We start from the raw sequence: 22,017 nt of genomic DNA, 5'->3' as shown, positions 1-22,017 counted from the left end.
GGGAGAAGATTTTTATAGGAAAAAACAACAACCTGGGAGACACTTTGTTGTGTCCAGTGAGTGGCTCTTGTTTTAAACAATTTGACTTACTCATTAGCATGTAATTCATTAAAGGCAAAATCTTTTTTGTTTTGCTGTTTTGTTTTTGTATTTTCAGTGCCTCACATTTTTTTTTTTTAACCAGATCTATGATTTTGATTTAGGAAACTCTATGTGAGGACTTCCCCGATAGGTAGATCTGAACCTTTTCTGTATCTTAATTTTTAATTATAGTATTTTATTTTTCCATATACATGCAAAGATAGTTTTCAACATTCATCTTTGCCAAATTTTGTGTTCCTAATTTTTGTCCCTCTCTAGCCCCTCCTTTCCTATCCCCTTCCCAAGATGGCAAGCAATCTGATCTTAAACGTGTATAATTCTCCAAACATACCTTCTCTGTATTTTATAGTCTTTTTAGAGAGTTACCTAGAATATCAAATTAAAATAGAAATTGGGGGTCATTAAGTAGTACTAAGTGTTCAGGACTGGAGATAGGAAGAAAAGACATATTGACTTAGAAAACATTGACATTGTATTTTATTGCATTTTTATTTGTTTTGTTAGATGTTTCTCAAATACATTGTCTGTGACTGTGACAGAACTTGGTCCATATCCATCTAACCCCAATGCCAACTATCCTGCCACTATTTTGTTTTTAGTTATTTTTCAGTCATGACTGACACTTCTTTGGCATTTTCTTGGCAAAGACACTGGAGTAGTTTGCTATTTCCTTCCCTGGCTCATTTTACAGATGAAGAAACTGAGGCAGACAGTGAAGAGACTTGTCCAGAGTCATATAGCCAACAAGTATCTGAAGCCATATTTGAACTCAGGAAGATGGGTCTTCCAGTCACGAGACCCAGCACTTTAAAGTGGATAAAGTGGATACGTACCCTTCCACTCCACCACATTACTTCTTGCCTTCTTGCTTTGATCAAAATAGTGTATGAATGCTGGTAGAATTGTTTTCATCCTGTCTCTGTCTCTCCTATCTATCTGTCTATTCTTTTCCAATCCTACAACTGACACCCCAGTTTATGAGGCAAAAAAAGTTCTAGTCTCAAGAATCCTGAAGTTGAACTCTTGCCTTTGGCATTCATTAGCTGTCTGAGTTCTTTGTAAATCTTCAAGGATTTTATATTATCAAAGCCTTTATCTCTTACCTGTGCAACAATCGCCTTGTAACTCATTGATCCCTTTCCAGTGTAACTTGCATAGAACATTGGGATTCATCTTCACAACTCTACTCAGAAAGTCCCACTGTCTATAGGATAAAGTCCAAACTCCTTAACATGGCATTCAAAGACCTCTGGTTCTGTCTGGTTCAAATTTACTTTTTCAATCAGATCTCCTGTTACTCAAATGGATCTTACTCACCATCACTTGTACATACCTGGAATCTTCCAACCTCATGCCTATAGTTCATTCTTTTTGTTCCCTAGGTCTAGAATGCTTTGTCCCTCCCTCAAATCATTGCCTGTTGAAATTCTGCCCTTTCCCTCCTCTCCCCCCCACAACCAGCCGTCTCTCTAAATCCCAACATTTTGTTCCTCTGTCCTTAGATTTTGCCTTGTGTTTCAGTCATCTGTGCTTAGGTTCTCTCACTAGATTGTAAGCTTTTTGAGGGCAGAGACTATATTTTATTCATCTTTAGTACATTGTTCACCTAGCATGGTGGCCCATAACATATATCATGGGGGCATTTGATATTTGTTGAATGAATGAATAAACAAACAAATGAATGAATTCAGGGATTTTGTATAAGGGATTTTTGTTATTGTAACAGGGACATGCATGTAATGTAACAAGGACTATAAACTGAATAATCAGCTGGAGGAAGCTAGAGGAAGGAAATGTTATCATGGTCAAAAGACTATGCTGACCGAGCTCAGAGGAAAGGCATGTCAGGAAAAACATCTTTTTCCTGTAATAATCATGGCCATCTGTGGCTTTCCCAGCCCATTCCTCCTAATCCTTAAGCATTAGACACCAATCAGAAAACTGGAGAGTGAGAAGGGACCTTAGTTGTTATCTAGTGCAATTTGTGCAGAGAAGAAATCCTCTCCTCTCCTTCCCATACCTGACAAGTGGTCAAAGAGGGGAAACCTGCACCCTGAATAGGCAGCCCCAACTACTTTTGAACAACTTTCATTATTAGACAGTAAGCCTCAGTTCCCCTCTTTGCATCATCTACTCCTTGCTCTGATTCCTCCCTTTGGCCAAACAGAACACAGCTAATCCCTTCTCCCTGAAACAGCCCTTGAAGACAGTCATGTGCTCCACAAGTCTTTTTTCCTTTAGGCTAATCATCCTCAAATTGTCAAATTGATCATGCATGGATTCTAGGTCCTATACCATCCTGGTTTGTCTTCCCCAGTATATTTTCTAGCTTATCAATGACCTTCTTGTATCCATAACAGAACACAATACTCCAGATAGGGGTTGAAGAAGACAGAACATACTGGGATTAGGACTTCTGTTCCTGGAAAATGTAACTCAAGATTCTGTTAATTTTTTTGACTTCCAGAGTGTAGTACAGAATTTGATTTCTATTGAGCTTGCTGTTGTTGATCAGTCATTTTTCAATCGTGTCCAACTCTTTGTGACCCCATTTATGGTTTTCTTGGCAAAGATACTGTAGTATTTTTTGCCATTTCCTTCTCAAACTCATTTTAGGGATGAGGAAACTGAGGCAGAGTTAGTTGACTTGTCCAGGATCACACAGCTAATAAGTGTCTGAGGCCAGATCTGAACTATGGAAGGGGAGTCTTGCCTTCTCAAGGCCTGGTATTCTATCTGCTGTGCCATCTAGCTTGCAATAAAACTCTCAGATCTTTGTCCATTCATGCAGCCCTCATCTTATATGCATGAAGTTGATATATTTGTACCCCAGCACAACACTTTCCATTTAGACCTACTGAATTTCCTCATTAGCCTCTCAGGATCTAGTTTGATTCTGATTCTATCACCCATGTGTTAGTTATCCCTCCTAGCTTTGTTTTTTTCAGCAGATCTGGTAAGTATACCATCCTGATCTTTTATCTAAGTCACTGACAAAAATGTTAAACCTCAAAGGACCAATATTGATCTCTGGGTTCTCCACTAGAGACCTTCTGGGTAGAGACAGATAGACCTCCTAGCTAGGTAGTCTAGTGCATAGAGCTCTAGACCAGAAATCAGGAAGACCTGAGATCAGACCTCAGATCTCTAATGTGTTCCTAGTAAGGCACTTAATCTCTGCCTCTCTTAGTTTTCCCAACTGTAAAATGGGGGTGATAATAGCACCTGCCTCTCAGAGTTACAGTGAAGATCAAATAAAATATTTGCAAAGTGCTTCACACAGTGGAAGCAATATAAATTCCAATGACAATGATATTGACAAAAATCAGTATTGCCATTTAATTAATCCTGAATCCTGATTGCATCATCATCTAATCCAAATCTGTCTTCTCTGTAAGAATCATGTGAGAGGGGCAGCTAGGTAGTGTAGTGGATAGAGTGCCAGCATTGAAATCAGGAAGTTCAAATCTAGTCTCAGACACTTAACACTTCCTAGCTGTGTGACCCTGGGCAAGTCACTTAGCCCTAATTGCCTCCACCAAAAAAAAAAAAAAAAGAATCATGTGAGATACTTTGTCAAAACTATATAAAAATCTAGGTAAATAATATCCAAAGCATTCCTTTCATCATGTTTGGTAATCCTATAAAGGAAAGAAATAAATCCTAGTTATCTCTTCTACATTGTGATTTTGCAGTTTTGAGATATTAAGGACTGACAGGAAATTATATGGGATTTTTGAGGGAGTTTTGCAGAAGCTGCAGATGACACAGGAAGGCCAGCAGATGATAAAGAAAAAGTTTAGAAACTCAAAAATGTATAAAATATATGTATGATATAACAATCTAAATTTTATATTATAGTACTATAAACACCCCATAAGAGGAAAAGAAAAAAATTAACTTCTTCTTTAATATGAATGTGTAATGTTCTTTGGTTTTCTTAAGGTCTCTGGGCAGCCTTCTTTTCAGTTCAGTAATCACAAGAACAGCCAGGTGTTAAAGCCCAAATCCTTTATTGTCTCCTTTAAAATCTTGTCTCCTTGCCTAGGGCCCAGTTAGCTTTCTTATAGTCCAGATTCTTTATTATCTCCTTCCTGGGGCTGGGCAGCTTTCTGGAGAGCCTTTCAGACCAGTCTTGTCTCAGTGGAGAAATGCTGGAGGAGAGGCTGCTACCAGTGGCCTGACTGAAGATTGAATGAATGTCTGTCCTTGGTTCCCAGAGCTTGAGCTCCGACTGTCTTCTCTGCCCTCTGAAAGCTTCTCCTCTGTGTCTCTCAGTCCCTGCTTATATGCTCCACACTGAGTATAAACTAATCCTTATTGTTGAGGTCTAGCTTTGGGGTACCTAAATGAAATTAGGATTAAGGTCTAGTGGGCAGGTTTGGGGTACAGGTTCAGCGCAAGGGGGTCTAGTAGCGGCGCGAGTTCCCAATAAAAGCATTTATTGGCCCGGAGAGCTAGATTGATAAAAGAGGTTTATTATTGGATAAGCGAAGTTAAAATATAGGCAAAGGTAGAGATAAGAAGGGCACTGGACAGAGGGTCCTCACATGGTAGCCATGTTTGGAATCTCTGCAAAGAGGGGTTCCCAGTGTGGCCTTTTTATAATAGGAGACTTAGCTCGAGGGGCTTTGGGTATAGCCCCAAAGTTGGCTCAGATCTGGGTGGGGCTGGGAACAGGTCAGATCTTCTATTGGAATTCAAAGGGACCAGGATTTGTGAGTTAAAGGGCAATTTACATTATTAACTAGGAGAGGGTGGGAATCTAGAAAGGAATCTTTCCCACATCAGTTATGTCACTAGGAAACCATTATTTCTTGTAAGATTAAATTAATCATACTGAACCATGCTATACTAGATAACCATTGTCTCATCAGTTCCACTTAGTACCTAGTAAGCATTCTTGTTTCAAGTTCAGAGTTCTGGCCCATTACATGAAGGGAAGGCCAAAAATCTTTACTCAAATTTCCCAGATCCCAGGGGCACCATTCCCCTGACTTCCATGATGTGGAAGGGATAACTTATTCTAGCACAACCTGTTTTTGATGAAGCCATGTTGCCTCTTTGTAATCACTGCTTCCCTTTTTTAGGGATTCAGTTCGTTTGGCTCTTTAATGACATGATTTACAATTTTCCAAGTCATCCAAGTCAAACTGTCTGGTTTATAATTAGAGATTCTTCTATTCTTTTTTTTTTTTTTTTAATAGGACACTTGGCCCTTTTTATTTCTTGTGTAACTCTCCTGTTTTCCATGGGATTTTACATATCAATAAGAGTGACTCAGCAGTTCCTGGTTTGAGCACCAGAAGATTTGATTCTTCTGGGTCAGGTGACTTAAATTCATCCTGAGTTGAAGGTGTACTGTTTCTATCTTTCTTGACTTACTTATCTTGAATGTCAACTCCCTGTTAGTCATTTTTATCTTGTCACTTCCAGCATAAAGGTCATTCTCTTTTGCAGAGAAAATAAAAATAAAATAAGGATTGGACATCTCTACCTTTTCTCAGCTATTCTTATTCCATCTGCCTGAAGAAAAGGTCTATCTCATTCTCTAATTCTTATCCCACTGCCAACATTTTTTCCAAATCAGGAAAAAAAAACCTTTTGATGGCCTTTCCCTTCCCTTGACAACTTAAGCTCATTATGAGCTTAAACTTTCCTAAGAGTTTTATAGGATCATATACACATATCTATACACACATATACATGTACATAAACACACATACACATATATAGCTATCATTTATACAGGTTCTGATTTCAGTTTCTCAACTTACACTGACTAACATATTGAGTCCTTCAGGGAGCATCTGGCTACCTTCCCACACTGCTATAGGGTTCCAGGACTAACTCAAAGGATTATGAGGTTCTTCTAATGCTACTATTCACAAATCCCCATCCTGTCCCCACTACCACTACTATTGATTATCCAGTTACTATTACCTCCTTAATAACATCTAAACAGTAATTTATACTCTAGTATAATTTTGACTAGATCCTAGCTCTTCGACGTCATTGATAGCCAATTAATATCAGCTTTTACACAGTTCACTTTTGGGCTCCTTATAGTCAATAGAAAAGCAAACTCTCTTGCTTGCAAGGCTCAATGTCTTTGTGACCAAAGTAATTTACTACTGGATAGGGTCAAACAAGTCAAACAAGTCACATCTTTGGGCTCATTTCTCACTAAACTTGGTTGTGGCAAGTTTATAAGGTAATAATAACCTAGCCTATTTCATCTCCTGTACACATTCTGGGAAAGAATGAAATACACCAAAGACAGAAAAACAGCAGCACCATGAAGGGCTCAAGACCTTTCTTCTACCCAGAGGCCTATAATAGTTCATCTTCGTCCTCATTCAAAAACCATCAAGAAAAGAGAAAGATCAAATTCCTCTGTTGAAGTCATTTGTAGATACTGGCTCAGAAACAAAATAAAAGGCTTTTCATCCCTATTGACTAAGTGTTAGAAAGCTAGAATACTTGCATGTTCTCTAAAGGACCTTTCTGTTATATGTTTGCTGAAGCAGGTTAACTAATCTCCCATATGGATAGAATACACATTGTACATTTTTAAAGAACTAGGCTTCTGTTGGTCATTTTCCCCATTAAATGTATATTTCTTTTAAAAATCTAAAATAGCTGATGAATTTCCTGTGTCTCTTCAGACTAATCTTATGTTTCTTCCTTAAAGGAACTGTTTTCTTTTCAACTTTCAGAATTTCATTCTTGAACAATTCATATTTCTCCTCAGCTGATTTTTGCTTGAAGCATTTTAATCTGGGATGCTACCTAATTTTTTATGAATTCTCTGAAGCTTGCTTTCTCCAAATCTAGAATGTGTGTCAGCTACCCAGATTTCCTCTCTTCTTATCACAAACTTTAAGATGGAATGGTCATTTTTACCTAATGTTTGTACAGGTCTTTCCAGGTTTTTCTGAAATCTGACTGTTCATCATTTCTTATGGAATAATAGCAATCCTAATATTACATTAATATAATACAGCTTGTTCAACCATCTCTAATTGATAGGCATCAATTTAATATTTTTCTATCACAAAAAGGATTTCTATAAATATTTTTGTACATATAGGTTCTTTTTCCTTTTTTTATGATCTCTTCAGGATATAAACCCAGTGATGGTATTGCTAGTTCAAAAGGTAGGACTGATTGGATGTCCTTTGAACATAGTTCCAAATGTCTTTCCAGAATGGTGGGATCAGTTCACAACTCCACCAACAATGCATTAGGGTCCCAATTTTCTCACATTCTCTTCTACATTAATCTTTTTCTTTTCTAATATATTAGCCAATCTGATAAGTGTGAGGTGGTAGCTCAGTTGTTTTAAGTTTCATTTCTCTGATTAAAAGAGCACTTCTTCATATAACTACAGATAGCTTTGATTTCTTCATGTGAAAACTGTCTGCTCCTATCCTTTATCCATTTTCTATTTTAACTGTTTGTGTATATTAGTCCCTCTTTGAGCCAATACTGATGAGAATAATCAAAAAATTTCCTTCATCTACTCTCCCATTTTCTCCACTGTAATATATGTTTCATGCCTCTTCATGTGAAATAATGTATCTTGTTCTACCTCTCCCTTCTTTCTATACCCAGTGTATTCCTCTCTCATCCCTTAATTGTTTTAATATCATTCCCTCAAATTCACCTTATATCCATACATTCTATCTATCTATATTCTTTCTAGCTGTACTATTAGTGATCCAAGTTCTAAGAATTACAAGTATCATCTTCCCATATAGGGATGTAAACAGTTTAGCTTTATTGAATTTCCCCTTTTTATTTGTTTATGCTTCTCATGGGTCTTAATATTGAAGGTAAATTTTTTAAATTCTGGTTTTCTCTTTATGAAAATTTGAAATCTTTCTATTTCATTGAATGACTGTTGATTAATTTTTCTGGTTAGATGATTCTTGGTTGTAGTCCTAGCTCCTTTGCCTTCTGGAATATCATGTTCCATGATTTCTAATCTCTTAATGTATCTTTATTCTTTAATGAATTGCTTCTTTCTGGTCACTTACAGTATTTTTTCTTTGATGTGATAGTCCTGAATTTTGGATATAAGGTTACTTTTTTTTTTTTTTTTAATTTAATAATAACTTTGTATTGACAGAATCCATGCCAGGATAATTTTTACACAGCATTATCCCTTGCAATCACTTATGTTTCGTTTTTTCCCCTCCCTCCCTCCTCCCCCCCCCCAAGATGGCAAGCAGTCCTATATATGTTAAATATGTAGCAGTATATCCTAGATACAATACATATTTGCAGAACCGAACAGTTCTCCTACTGCACAGGGAGAGTTGAATTCAGAAGGTAAAAATAACTCGGGAAGAAAATCAAAAATCAAATAGTTCACATTCATTTCCCAGTATTCCTTCTTTGGGTGTAGCTGTTTCTGTCCATCATTTATCCAATGAAACTCAGTTAAGTCTCTTTGTCAGAGAAATCCACTTCCATCAGAATACATCCTCATACAATATCGTTGTCGAAGTGTATAATGATCTCCTGGTTCTGCTCATCTCACTTAGCATCAGTCCATGTAGGTCTCTCCAAGCCTCTCTGTATTCATCCTGCTGGTCATTCCTTACAGAGCAATAATATTCCATAACATTCATATACCACAATTTACCCAGCCATTCTCCAATTGATGGGCATCCATTCATTTTCCAGTTTCTAGCCACTACAAACAGGGCTGCTACAAACATTTTGGCACATACCGGTCCCTTTCCCTTTTTTAGTATCTCTTTGGGGTATAAGCCCAATAGAAACACTGCTGGATCAAAGGGTATGCACAGTTTGATAACTTTTTGGGCATAATTCCAGATTGCTCTCCAGAATGGCTGGATTCGTTCACAATTCCACCAACAATGCATCAGTGTCCCCGTTTTCCCGTATCCCCTCCAACATTCATCATTATTTTTTCCTGTCATCTTAGCCAATCTGACAGGTGTGTAGTGATATCTCAGAGTTGTCTTAATTTGCATTTCTCTGATCAATAGTGATTTGGAACACTCTTTCATGTGAGTGGTAATAGTTTCAATTTCTTCATCTGAAAATTGTCTGTTCATATCCTTTGACCATTTATCAATTGGAGAATGGCTTGATTTTTTATAAATTTGAGTCAGTTCTCTATATATTTTGGAAATGAGGCCTTTATCAGAACCTTTAACTGTGAAAATGTTTTCCCAGTTTGTTGCTTCCCTACTAATCTTGTTTGCATTCGTTCTGTTTGTACAAAGGCTTTTTAATTTGATATAATCAAAATTTTCTATTTTGTGATTGGTAATGGTCTCTAGTTCATCTTTGGTCACAAATTTCTTTCTCCTCCACAAGTCTGAGAGATAAACTATCCTATGTTCCTCTAATTTATTTATAATCTCGTTCTTTATGCCTAGGTCATGGACCCATTTTGATCTTATCTTGGTATGTGGTGTTAAGTGTGGGTCCTTGCCTAATTTCTGCCATACTAATTTCCAGTGGATATAAGGTTACTTGCAGCTTTTATTTTTTGATCTCTTTACTGAGATGATTGTTGGATTCTTTCAATACCTTTTTCCAGGATGTCAAGCCATTTGCCTTGATTATTTTTTGAAAGAAGTTGTTCAGGTTCTCCTTTTAATTATAGCTTTCAGATAGTCCAAAGATTCTGACATTATCTCCCCTGGATTTTTCCAATGAAGAATTTTACATTTTCTTTTATTTTTTCATTTTTTTAAATTTAGTTGATTGATTCTTGATGTTTTAGAGAATCATTTGCCCAATTCTAACTTTTAAATAGTTACTTTCCTCGATTAGCTTTTGTATTTTCTTTTCTATTTAGTTCTATTTATACTTTTTAAAGAGTCGTTTTCTTTAATGAATTTTTGTAACTCCTTTTCCATTTGTCTAATTCTACTTTTTAAGCAATTGTTTTCTTTCTCCAATTGGTTGACTTTTTTTTTTCATAATTCTCTTGCATTACTCTCATTTCTTTCCCCAATTTTTCTTCTATCTCTTTTATGTGATTTTTAAACTCCTTTTTGAGCTCTTCCCTGAGTTCTTTCTGAATTTGAGACCACTTCAAATGTTTCTTTGTGGTTTTCCCTTAAGTGTTTTGACATTGTTGTCCTCTTCTGAGTTTGTGTCCTCATCTTCCCTGTCACCATAACTTTCTATAGTCAGGTTCTTTTTGTTGAGTTGGTTTTTTTTGTGTTTTTTTGGTCATATTTCATGACTCATAGCCAGACAGCACTACCTGAAGCATACTGATATTCAAAAGATGGGCACAGAAGGCCATCTCTTTTGGCTTTTTTCCTTTCTTCTAAATTTGAGTTCTGCTACCAGGCCATAATCTATTACAGTGGAAAAGATGGGAGGGTGGATGAAGGGCATTATTTGAACTTTATTCTCATTAGTATTGGCTTAAAGAGAGAATAATATATACAATCAGTTAAAATAGAAATCTGTCTTATTTAACAAGGAAATAGGAGGGGAGAAGATTAAGTAAAAGAGGAAGGGGAACACTGACAGAAGGGAGGACAGACTGAGTTAGGTGTAGATAGAAGCAAAACACTGGTGAAGAGGAAAAGGGTGAAAGGAGAGAAAAGAGAAACAGGAGGAAAACTAGGATGGAGGTAAATACAGTTAGTAAGCATAACAGCATAACCAGCCTGTCTCAGGCTTCTTGTGTTAGGAAGACGGGGTGCTGCCCTGATGTTACCTTGAACTTCACAAGGATCCTCATGTCTAATGCTGTGCTTGAGGGGGTGCAAGATGGTTAGTGCTGTTGGAGGCAGAAAGCTCTGACAGCTTACTTGATGCTCAGCCAGTGTCCTAGTGGTGGTGCCTGGGGTTTGCCAAGGCCACAGGGCTATTTCTGTTTCTTCAGTGAAGTACATATTGTTCTGGCCACTACAGGTTGCCCGTTTGCCCAAAGGCTATGTTGAAGCACAAAGCAGTATGCCATTCACCTGTGGCGTCTTGATATGGGTGTTTGCCTGCTCTACCTCACTGGGACTCAGGATCTTCTGATAGTATGCTGAGGAGGGGCTTGCTGCTGACTTGTATTCCTGGACTGCATTCCACTTTTACCCTAGTGAAACAATTTTCCTGATTTTCCAAGTTTCTTAGGCTCAAAGATTGTTTCTCCCCGTCTTTTCACTGGTTCTACTGTTCTGGATTTATCTAAGAATACTATTTTATGGTTGTTTGGAGATGAATATGATATAGTTACACTGTTTTATTGCTTACTCTGCTACCTTGGCAACCAGAAGTCCTTGGTTCACTTTAATTCAGTGGACATCCGTTGGATGCTTACATCCATTAGTAAGGCCCTATTCTAGGTACTTAGAGATACTTTGATGAATCTATGAGCTCCTCAGTGCAAATACTCCTCCCACTAATGCTGATTGCAGCCCATTTATATTTGATCATTCTATATGATTTTTGTCTATGAAAGTGCCTAGAGGGAAATCAATTATCTAATATACCTTCTTCTGTATCTCTTAACATGATATGTGGGTCATTGAATTTTGTGTGGTCATTTGTTAGCCCTTGTTCTCACTTCATGACTGATCTACTTTCTTTCTTTTGTCATAACTCTGTTTAGGTCATTATTTTTCTCTTGCACAATTCTTCATTTAAGCTATCCTGTCATATATCCTTCCATTGTCCTTTGAGTCACCTGAAACTTTCATTCTTTGGAGACTGTGATATTTCGTGACTCATATCCAGACAGCACTACCAGAATTATATTGATATTCAAAAGATGGGCACTGAAGGAATTATAGGCAAGCAGGACAGCTTTGAAAGTTACATGTCTTACTTAAAAAGAAAAGAAGCCACATGATAGATTTGTGGTTTCATATATAGTCCTTCTTTTCTGTCCTACCATTTATATGAATATACTCACTTTATTGAGTAATACTTAAATTTAGAATTATAAAATTATAAAAAAATTAAAAGGGAGTAAAGGTCACTGTTTCAGTGAGAAGCTTGAGATCATTAAGAATCCTGAACCATTTCCCAAATACATTCTAAATGTTTGATATGGATAATTAGAGGATTGTTGATCTTGTTTATGTCTTCCAAAGAATTTTGTATGATCTCAAAACATGCACAGGAAACATCTTGCTGGAAGAAAGCTTTGAAATCAGTATTTTCCTGAATTATATTTAGTGCTTTACAAATGTCTATCTATTCCCCTCTTCAACATTACACTTAGTATACATATAGATTTTTCTAATATAGGGTTTATAGACCTGAAAAATTAGGCATATATTTTAATCACCTTTTTTCAACAATGAAGTCTGTGGGGTTTTTTTGTTTTTTTGTTTTTTATGTTTGCTGCCTTTTATCCCTTTCAGATATCTGGGAAATCAGTCCCTTTATGCATTATCAGAATTGTCGCCTTCAGCACACTCATCCTTTATGTATACTTGAGTTTTCTGCCTTTTACTTTAATACCATTTGGCATTCTATTGTTTAGTACCTTGGAGATTATGGTGTTAAGGATCCAAATTGGGGTTTCCATAAAGAGAAAAGAGTTTGTTACAAAAATGTTCGTATATCTGTTCCATTTTTTTGGTCTTCATGTCCTTCCACTTTCTTCATTAAATGCTCTGAGGATGTTTTGACTTATTGGGTCCCTTGCCAAAACTTCCTATAATCTTATTTTTCCTTCACTGCTTTTCCCTTTATTATGAGACTCAGAGATGCTGCTGCTCCTATTTTCTTCTAATATCTTTCCCCATAAGATTTTACAAATGAGTTTATATTTTAAATTGATGTTACTCTGGACTGTTATACCTCTCCCCTTATCAAGAAGATCTATTATTGGCTAATTGAGGAGGTTTCTAAGTCTTTTGTTCTCTGTGTTCAATCAGGCAATATTTATTAAGTGCTTATTGTGTGCCAGGACTCAAATAGAGATAGAAAAAAATGAAGCAATCCATAGTATGACATCAATTGGCCAGCAAGCACTTATTTTTTAATTGAAAATTTTTATTTGTTTTAATTAAGAAAATTAGGATTTTTTCCAAGAAGTCACATCTTTTCATTATGTGGTCAAAGTAGTTAAGTTTTAGCTTGATCTTCCAGTGAATAACCTGAATTGTTTCTACTGATTTGAATTCCTTGGTGTCTAAGGGATTCTTTCTCACAAGTATTTTCCAATACCACAATTCTAAAGCATTGATTCTGCAGTGCTCAGCTTTCCTTAGAGTCCAACTCTCACAGCCACCCCTTGCTACTAGAAAAAACATAGCTTTGACTACATGGACCTTGGTCAGCATGGTGATGTCTCTACTTTTTAGTTTGCTTTCCATGTTGCTATAGTTTTCCTTCCAAAGAAAAAACATCTTTTAATATTGTGGCTACAATCATGGTCTGTAGTGATCTTTAAACCCAAGAATAAAAAACATGACACTACTTTCATTTCTTCTTCTGTTTGCCAAGAAATGATAGTTTTGTTTTAATGTTAAACTTCAGGTCAGCTTTTATACTCTCCTCTTTTCCCCTCATCAAGAGGCTTCTTAATATCTCTTCATTCGTGCCATCAGTGTAGTATTGATTATACACATTTATAATCATTCAGAACAAATTCTTCATTGGCTATATCCAAAAAGAATTTGTCTCCTGTATTAAGCCCTTCACCTCTCCATCAGCATGTTTTTTTTAATTATTAGACCTCTAGAACTGTATTTGATTATTGTGTTAAAAAGAGTTCAGTTTAGATAGTTGTATCACATTCATATACCATAACTTTGTTCATCTAATCCCCAGTTTATGGGTACTTTTTCAGATTTTCATTCTAAATCAAATTAAAAAGAGCTATAAATATTTGTGTACATCCTTGGAGTTGTTTTTGTTAGGATTGTTTCCCTAATCTATCCTTCCTCTGATTCCCTCTATCCATTCTCTTTTTTCTCTCCTGTTTCCCTATTGAGTAATATGTTTATCTTTATCCATCTGTGAGTTTGTATGTATTCTTTTTTTTTTTTTTTGATCAGTTCAGATAGGAATGTGGTTTAACTGCCAGCTACTCCTTCCCACTCCTTCCTCCTTGTATAAAAGTTTACCTGTGCACCTTGTGAGATTTTGTGAGATAGTTTTCTCCAACCTTCTTTTGCCTTCCTTTTAACCCCCTCCCTCAATCTATTCCTCTACCCTTTTCTTTACATTTTTTTCTTAAGATCATCAAAACATAATAGAATCATTTAAAGGCCTCATCTAATTGCACTCTCTCTCTTTTTTTTTTACATAGCAAAAATTTTAATAGGCATATGTTAAAAATTAAGATAATGCAAAATTGTTAATAGACACACATTAAAATTAATATATAACATATAACACAAAGATTATTAATAGGCACATATTAAAAGTAACACATAATATATAACACAAAAGTGTTAATAAGCACATATTAAAATAAACATATATAACACAAAGGTTGTTAATAGGCATATTAATAAGGGCATTTTGGGTGGCACAGTGGCTAGAAGGCTGGCATCAGGAAAACTTCTCTCTGGTTGTTGCTCAGTTGTGACAGCCATGTCCAGCCCTTGTTGTCCCCATTTGGCCTTTTCTTGGCAGAGATCTTCCCTAGTGGATTCAGTGGATCCATTTTGTCAGATAGTCGGAGGTAAAATGACTTGTCCAGGGATAGGCAGGATGTGAGGCTACATTTGAATTTAGTTCTTCTTGACTCCAGGTCCTGTGCTCCACCTCTCTCTCTCTCTCTCTCTTTTTGTTTTTGTTTTTGTTTTTGTTTTTGTTTTTGTTTTTTTTGTGAGTGGGTTGGGGAGGAGACATTTATTTGGTCACTCCAGATACAGGATTTGGAGGCACAGGAATCAAGGACATGTTACAGTGTGCCTGACCATGGGAAACACAATGGCAAGTGAAAAGAACATCGACTCTGAAGATAGAGGACTTTTAATGAAACACTTGAGTCTTGCAGTGTATCCTTCAATCTCTCATCTTTGTTGAAGTAGTTGTAGGAGGAGTTGGGTTGAACTGTATTCTCTTACTTTACTATGTTGTCTAGTTTCTCCTTTTTCTACTTCTCTTGATTCCTGTTGCTGGAGATCAAATTTTTTGTTTAAGTCAGGTTTTTTCCTTAGAAACAGATGGAATTCCTCTATTTCATTAAATGTCCATCTTCTTCCGTGGAAAAAAAATACTCAGCTTAGCTGGGTAGTTTGTTTTTGGCTGCATTCTAAGTTCTTTTGCCTTTCGGAATATCTGATTCTAGGCCCTTCGATCCTTTAATGTTGAGGCAGCCAGGTCTTCGGTGACCCTTATTGTGGCATCTCGGTATTTGAACTGTTTTTTCCTGGCTGCTTGTAAAATTTTTTCTTTAGTCTGAAAATTCTGAAGTTTGGCCACAATATTCCTCGGAGTCTTTATTTTAGGGTCTTTTTCAGAAGGTGTTCGATGAATTCTTTCAATGCCTATTTTCCCTTCCGGTTCTATTACTTCTGGGCAGTTCTCTTTGATGATTTCCTGTAAAATAGTATCTAGGCTCTTTTTTTCATCATAATTTTCTGGTAGTCCGATGATCCTCAGGTTATCTCTCCTAGATCTATTTTCCAGGTCTGTTGTTTTTCCAAGTAAATATTTGACATTTTTTCCCAATCTTTCATTTTTTTGGTTTTGCTTGACTGATTCTTAATGTCTCAATGAATCAGTCATTTCTATTTGTTCAGTTTTGATTTTTAGTGAGTTATTTTCTTCATTAGCTTTTTTTTACTTCTTTTTGTATATGTCCAATTGAGTTGTTTTGCTCTATGGAATTTTTTTCCATTTCACTAATTTTTTTTTTTTTAGTGAGTTATTTTCTTTTTCCAATTCGCAAATTCTGTTTCCCTGCACTTCTTGGGAGTTTTTTATCTTTTCCAATTCACATTTTAGGAAGTTGTTGCTCTCTTGCATAGCTTCTCTTTCCTTTCCCCATTTCTCTTCTAGCTCTCTTTTAAGGTTTTTAATAGTCTCTTCTAGGAGAGCCTTTTGTATTGGAGACCAACAATTGTCTGGAGACTGTCTGCTATTAGTCTCTTCAGGGTTGGAAGGCTGTTTTTTTTCTATATAGAAACTATCAATCGTTCTTTTGATTTTTTTACTCATTTTGTTAAAGACTGTAAGGTCTGCCTTCAGAGCCAGGAGGTTACCAGCTTCCTTTGCAGAACAGTGAAAGGTATATGGAGGGGTAGCTGTCCTGCCAGCTGGCTACAAAAAGCAGGGAAGTACTGGAGTGCTCTGGGAAAGAGTTCCCCACCCGGGAGTAACTCAGACCTGCAGGGCGGAGCTGGGAAAGTGCCCTGCAAAGAACCAACTGCCCTGGGACTAGAAGCTGAGCAGTGAGAGTTTCACTTCCCAAGCCAAATCCCGCCCTGGGGCTGTGGGTGTTAGCAGTTGAGCAGTGATTGGATTTGCAGGGACTGGAAGTGTCTGCCCCGAAGCACAGTCAGCTGGGGAGGTTCTAATGCCCCAGGCTGAGCACCCCACTGTGCCGATTAGAGGCTGCCCGGGTTGTGTTCCGCTGCCCCTGCAAAAGCCCCGAACTTGGGCCAGGATGTGGCCCAAGGGCTGCGGTAAAGTCTGCCTGAGTCACTTCCGGGTTTGAGGGGTTACAGCCAGATCTCGTTAGGTTCTGGCGATTTTTAGAGGACCCTCTGTTTTAGGCTTTAACTTCTCTGCCAGTTTACTGTTTTGTAGTCAAGGCAGAGCAGTCAGCCTATAGCAGAGTCGTCTCTATAACTTCTCTACCCACAGAGATCACCCCCGCCCCAGTCTGCTCAGGACTAGTCTCTCGCTGCCTGTGCTGGTCTGTTCCTGGCCCCTCAGGACAAACCTTTCCTGGCGAGCTTCCAGACTGACTTCGGCTGGTAAGTTGTAGTGCTTCTCATCTTCATGAATTTAAGCAGTGAAGAGCTGTTTTTGAGACTGCATTAAATAGTTGGTTATGAGGGGGAGTGAGAGGAGCTTAAAGAGTAGAGTGTGCCTGCTCCGCCATCTTGGCTCCGCCCCCGGAAGTCCCCTAATTGCACTCTCTTTATGAACCCTGATGATTATAAGGATCAAAGGGGACACATGTATTATCTCCCCTTATTTGAATATAAGCAATTAATCCTAATTTAGTCCTCTAACATTAATTCATGTTTACCTTCTAACGTTTCTTTTCATTTCTATGTTTGAATTTCAAAGGATTTTTTTTTTTTTTGGCAACTCTGGTTTTTTGATCTAGACTACTTAGAAATTCTCTATTTTGTTAAAGATCCATTTTTTTTCCTTTCAGCATTAGATTCGTTTTTCTGGGAAAGTTATTATTGGCTGTAAGTCCATGCCCTTTGCTTTCTGGAATATTGAATTCTAAGTTCTCTATCCCTTTATAGTGATAGCTGCTAAAACATATACGATTATGACTATGGTTCTTCAGTACTAAATTCTTTCTTTTTATTTTGGAGTTTCTTTTAGGAGGTAAGTAGTAAATATATATACTTTGCTGCCTTTTTCTAAGAGATCTGGGAGTTTTATTTTCAGATCTCTTGAAATAGTATGTCTAGATTTTATTTTAGGTAATGGCATTCAGATACCCTAGTGATTATTAAATTCATTCCTTCCTTCATCAGTTTTTTTTAGGGCAGTTGTTTTTGCTGTGAGTTATTTTATATTTTCTTCTATTTTTAAAAAATCTTTTGATATTGTTTAAATAGTTCTTATTGCATGGAGTCATTGGCTTCTATTTGGTTCATGAACATGTTTAAGGAATTTGTTGTTTGGACAAGATTTTGTATCTGTTTTGCCAAACTATCGATTTTCTCCAATTCTTTCTTCTATAACTGTCATTTCTTTTCTAATTTTTTTCTTCAGTATTTTCATTCCATTAACAAAAACATTTTCACCTTTTTCTGTTTTAAAACTCTTGCTTTATCTATTTCAAAAAATCTAACTGGTATTTTTATTTAAGGCCTTGATTGCAGATGTTTTGGAGTCATTCACCTATTCTGTATTTGCATTTTAAGTTTCCCTCATATTATATTTCTTTATAATGGAATTATTTTTTATTTTCTCATTTTTTTAGTCTATTTCTTGACTTCATACTTGTGATTAGGGCTCTGTTACTCCTCTGTTAGGAAGATCTACACTGGTCCTGATACTATTTTCGTGGGGAATTGAGTGTTCTTCCAGGATCTCAAGGGCATGCTGAAGACTGGTCTGGATTCTGAGCTTGGTTCTTCCTTTGCAGGTTGGGCTAGATACTAGAAGGGTGACACCTGGGCTTAGCCAGATCACTGCTGCAAACTTCTAAATTTCCCTTATCTATACACAGCTGACAGCCTCCCCTACCCTAGCCCTAAACAGTGCCCCTTTCCAGTAAGCCCTGGGTCTATGACTCAGAATTGGGTAATGGACATCAAAGGTGCTAATTCATATCTGTCCCCATCAGTGTGCCTCAGAATGGGCCTGGGGGTACACCATCTAGTCTTGGTCTCTCCTTCTGTGATGCGGGAGTATCCATTACACTGCTGGTTCCCTCTATCCTTGGAATTTGCTGTCTCCGCATTCTGAGCTGCGCTGGACAAATGACTCACCCTGACTTTTCCTGGGTTTTCCCTTCTGGATTCAGTCTGGTGCATTTTCTAGACATATCTGGAGGAATTTTTGAAGAGGAGCTCATTTGTCTGCGTCCTACCACCCCCTCTCCCCACCTCTTCAATACCATTAATTAAGCAGTCACTCTGTGTCCAGAACTGTGCTAAATGCTAGAGATAATACAAAGAAAGGCAAAATCATTTGTCCTCAAGGACTTCACATTCCATTGAAGTAAATAAGAGGCAAATAACTAGGTGCCTACAAGATATTGACTAAATAGGAAGTACCATGTTTCCCCGATAATAAGACACTGTCTTATTAATTTTTTGGACAGAAAAACACCAGAGGGCTTATTTTCAGGGGAAGGCTTATTTTAATGAACATTGACAGCAATTTTAATAAACAGGTAAATGTGAACAAAAAAAAGTATCTTTATTCAATAATGATCACGTCATCTTCTTCAACAACATCGTCATAAGTGTCCATACCCTGAATTCCGTCCTGGATGTCTTGCGCCTCTATTTCCTTCAGAAGACATGGACCCAATCTATTATGTCCAGCAATAACTCTCTTTAAATGAATGTGTCTTGTCCAGGTAACCTGCTCATAGTGCCTTGGTGACACAGCTGTCAGTAATTTTATCCCATGACTTCTTCACCCAAGTCACGACTTCTTGCAGATAGGGCTTCACAAAGTTTCCATGCTGATTTCTTTACATTCTATTTTCAATGTAGTCATTAACTTCCATGCGCAAATGGTCCTTGAATGGCTTGTTTATTGCAATATCAAGGGTCTGGAGATAGGCAGTCATTCCTGCAGGAATCATTACTTGATCTATTCTTTTCTCTTCTTCATTTCTTTAACGCGGTGAGTACTAGCTGAGTTCTTCTTTTATCCTCCATCATGCCCCTTTTATCCTCCATCATGCCCCCTCACTCCCGCTTACATCCCGGGTTTTTATGTTGTCCTGCCTCAGCTCTCCTCCGTGGCACTGCTCTCAATGGCGCCAGCAAGCAAATCACTGGGGAAGAACAGGATGACATGCTCACTGCTGTAGCTCTGATTGGATGCAGCTTGGAGTGTGATGTGCGTTTCACTCGGGGAGGGGGAAAGGGGAGGGGGGGGGGACGGTGCATACAGAGGGTATCGTAATGTAGCGTGTAGCGCAGGGGATCACCTTCATTACAGTAGCAATCTCAACAGGGCTTATTTTTTGGGGAGGGCTTATTTTAGAGGAATCTTACACAGTAAGGGGAGGGCTTATTTTCAGGATAGGTCTTATTATTGGGAAAACACAGTAATCTCAATGAAGAAGAGTAGCAGTTGAGAGGATTGGGAAAGGCCTCCTATAAGAAAAGAACTTGTGCCAAGCCTTGGAGGAAGACAACAAAACTGAGATTTGTAAAGGAGAAAGAAGAATATACCAGGCATGGACAGCTAATATAAAGACACCAAGATGGAAAAGTCATGTATGAGAAACAGCAACTAGACCAGCATGGCCAAATAGAAGATTTTATTTTATGCTGAAGAATGCCACAAGGGCTCACTGATGATATGATTGTTACAATTTTTTTTATTATAGCTTTTTATTTATAAGATTTATGCATGGATAATTTTTCAGCATTTACAATTGCAAAACCTTTTGTTCCAGTTTTTCCCCTCCTTCTCCTCACCCCCTCCCCCAGATGGCAAGTTGACCAATACATTTTAAATATGTTAAATTATATGTTAAATACAATATATGTATACATGTCCATGTATTTTGCTATACAAAAAGAATTGGACTTTGAAATAGTGTACAATTAACCTGTGAAGGAAATCAAAAATGCCGGCAGACAAAAATAATTGAGAATTCTATGTAGTGATTTATACTCATCTCCCAAAGTTCTTTCGTTGGATGTAGCTGTTTCGATTCATTAGTGCTCTATTGGAACTGATTTGGTTTCTCTCGTTGAAGAGAGCCATGTCCATCAGAATTGATCATCATATAGAATTGTTGTTGAAGTATATAATGATCCCCTGGTCCTGCTCATTTCACTCAGCATCAGTTCATGTAAGTCTCTCCAGGCCTTTCTGAAATCATCCTGCTGGTCATTTCTTTTTTTTTTTTTTTTTTTTAAATTTTATTTTATTTAATAACTTTGTATTGACAGAATCCATGCCAGGATAATTTTTACACATTATCCCTTGCAATCACTTATGTTTCATTTTTTCCCCTCCCTCCCTCCTCCCCCCCCCCAAGATGGCAAGCAGTCCTATATATGTTAAATAGGTTGCAGTATATCCTAGATACAATACATATTTGCAGAACCGAACAGTTCTCCCGCTGCACAGGGAGAATTGGATTCAGAAGGTAAAAATAACTCGGGAAGAAAATCAAAAATGCAAATAGTTCACATTCATTTCCCAGTATTCCTTCTTTGGGTGTAGCTATTTCTGTCCATCATTTATCCAATGAAACTCAGTTAAGTCTCTTTGTCAGAGAAATCCACTTCCATCAGAATACATCCTCATACAATATCGTTGTCAAAGTGTATAATGATCTCCTGGTTCTGCTCATCTCACTTAGCATCAGTCCATGTAGGTCTCTCCAAGCCTCTCTGTATTCATCCTGCTGGTCATTCCTTACAGAGCAATAATATTCCATAACATTCATATACCACAATTTACCCAGCCATTCTCCAATTGATGGGCATCCATTCATTTTCCAGTTTCTAGCCACTACAAACAGGGCTGCTACAAACATTTTGGCACATACCGGTCCCTTTCCCTTTTTTAGTATCTCTTTGGGGTATAAGCCCAATAGAAACACTGCTGGATCAAAGGGTATGCACAGTTTGATAACTTTTTGGGCATAATTCCAGATTGCTCTCCAGAATGGCTGGATTCGTTCACAACTCCACCAACAATGCATCAGTGTCCCCGTTTTCCCGCATCCCCTCCAACATTCATCATTATTTTTTCCTGTCATCTTAGCCAATCTGACAGGTGTGTAGTGATATCTCAGAGTTGTCTTAATTTGCATTTCTCTGATCAATAGTGATTTGGAACACTTTCATGTGAGTGGTAATAGTTTCAATTTCTTCATCTGAAAATTGTCTGTTCATATCTTTTGACCCTTTATCAATTGGAGAATGGCTTGATTTTTTATAAATTTGAGTCAGTTCTCTATATATTTTGGAAATGAGGCCTTTATCAGAACCTTTAATTGTAAAGATGTTTTCCCAGTTTGTTGCTTCCCTACTAATCTTGTTTGCATTCGTTCTGTTTGTACAAAGGCTTTTTAATTTGATATAATCAAAATTTTCTATTTTGTGA

The 22,017-nt window shown here is 37.3% G+C and overlaps 1 protein-coding gene across 5 annotated transcripts in view; it reads left to right on the top strand.

The window, feature by feature from the left end:
* Positions 1-22,017, top strand: part of KYAT1 (kynurenine aminotransferase 1) — a 63,566-nt gene that overhangs the window by 5,206 nt on the left and 36,343 nt on the right. Inside the window, exon 2 of one of the 5 annotated variants that reach the window (XM_051980133.1) lies at positions 16,879-16,991. The exons of the other annotated variants lie outside the window; for them this stretch is intronic. The gene's annotated coding sequence lies outside the window, so the exon portion shown is untranslated. The remainder of the gene's footprint in view (positions 1-16,878; positions 16,992-22,017) is intronic. 5 annotated transcript variants of the gene reach the window in all.

The sequence above is a fragment of the Antechinus flavipes genome, chromosome 2, assembly GCF_016432865.1.
Source record: "Antechinus flavipes isolate AdamAnt ecotype Samford, QLD, Australia chromosome 2, AdamAnt_v2, whole genome shotgun sequence".
NCBI classification, from domain to species: Eukaryota; Metazoa; Chordata; class Mammalia; order Dasyuromorphia; family Dasyuridae; genus Antechinus; species Antechinus flavipes.
Note: the sequence above shows the minus strand (reverse complement) of the source record. Positions and strands in the feature narration are given on the sequence as shown.